Source organism: Austrofundulus limnaeus, unplaced genomic scaffold, assembly GCF_001266775.1.
Source record: "Austrofundulus limnaeus strain Quisiro unplaced genomic scaffold, Austrofundulus_limnaeus-1.0 Scaffold453, whole genome shotgun sequence".
Classification (NCBI taxonomy): Eukaryota; Metazoa; Chordata; class Actinopteri; order Cyprinodontiformes; family Rivulidae; genus Austrofundulus; species Austrofundulus limnaeus.
This window is the reverse complement of record NW_013952855.1, coordinates 284,424-286,016: the sequence shown is the minus strand read 5'-3', so window position 1 is coordinate 286,016 and position 1,593 is coordinate 284,424. Positions and strand designations below refer to the sequence as shown.

At 39.1% G+C, this 1,593-nt stretch overlaps 1 pseudogene; it reads right to left on the bottom strand.

Moving 5' to 3' along the window:
* Positions 1-646, bottom strand: LOC106529577 (E3 ubiquitin-protein ligase TRIM17-like; annotated as a pseudogene).
* Between the last annotated feature and the right edge of the window lie 947 nt (positions 647-1,593).

Below are 1,593 nucleotides of genomic sequence, written 5' to 3'. Positions count from 1 at the left end.
CTTCTGCTCCTCTTCCTCCCTCAGAACTGCCAGTCTGGACTCCTCTTCCTCTCTCAGGAACTGGTGGAGCTTGTTGAACGCTGATCTGTCTCTCTGTGGACAGCAGCTGCTTCTTGTGGTGTTGGATCACATCATTGTATGTTTCCTCCACATGTTTGTGTTTGTTCCTCTTGTCCTGCAGAGACTTTAAGTCAGATCTCAGCTGCTCCTTCAGCTCTCTGACTGCTTGTTCTACAGGAACCACTTTGTGCTTCTGGTGGAGAGAAAACTCACAGGCAGGACACACAGCTCTCTGCTCGTCTTTACAGAACCAATGAGGAACTTCTGAATGTTTCTCACACACCACCTCCTTCTCCTCTTCCTTTTCTTTTCTTTCCTTAGAGAGTAAAGTACTTTGCCTTTCAGCAAATGAATCAGACTGCTCTTTGAGGTTAAAGTTAACAAACAGATTAGTCTTGGACGATTTTCTTTTACAAATAGGACAGTTCTTGTTTCCAGTTTGTTCCCAGAACTTCTGCAGGCAGCTTRAACAGAAGCTGTGGTTGCAGCTCAGAGACACTGGATTTTTAAAAGTCTCCGAACAGATGAAGCAGCTCAGGAAACTTTGAAAAGGAGTGAGTTTTTCAGCCATTTCCTCTAARCTTTAAYAGTCAGACTCACCAAAAATCTGTCCTTTTGAGCCTCAGTCCATTAAAGTTTTTAGTTTCCGTCCTTCACTCTGTAATGGCGTCTCAGCTCCAGTGAAAAGTGTCGAAATGAACTTTAAACTTCTCTGTCAGGTAATAATCCCTGACATTTCATTTTCTTATCAACATTGGGCAGGGTTTGATTTATTATTAACTTATAAAGTCACTTCCTGCATGAAGTGCATAGAAGTGATTTCTTTACAACAAAGACAAATAAAGCTTTCAGATCAGATGTTAGTTTTATTTATAGAACATGTTTTAAMCAACAGAAATTGACCAAAGTGCTTCACAGTCAAACCAGATTAGACTTATGCTCTGCTTGATCTAAAGGCAAAGTAAAAAAATAGAAAAATGAACCTTAATTTGTAAGAAACTGTTAGAGCAGAGAGCTGTAACTGATGAGTAGTTTGAGAAGATCTGTTTAATATGTTGGAACTGTGAGGATCAGTGGTCGATTTGGACCAAGAATGCAGACCTAAGAGGTGGTTTAACTGAAAATGACCTTAATAAAAAGTGCTGACACTTAAAACAAAGACTGACATCAAGAAAAGAAGTTAACATCGAGGAGCGAAACACAAGGAAGTAGAATCCAAAGACCGTCAAAACAAAACAACACATTACAGTAATCTACTAACGTGAAGTTAGAGGGAGGCTGGTTAAATATGAACTAGACTGATGAAACATGGAAGGCAGTTGAACTGGCAACAGTTGCTGAATTTCCAACTGGAAGTGACTCAAGACGACATTGTTCATGAGTAAAATAAAAGTTTATTCATTAATAACTATAAAATATTTATCTTGTACATTTAAAACATATATACTGTACATATTTTTTTCTAAACAGCCTCCTAAGTTCTTCGCCTTGCAGAGTTGCTAAATGGGTCGTGGGAGTTTGCTTGTCCGGTCT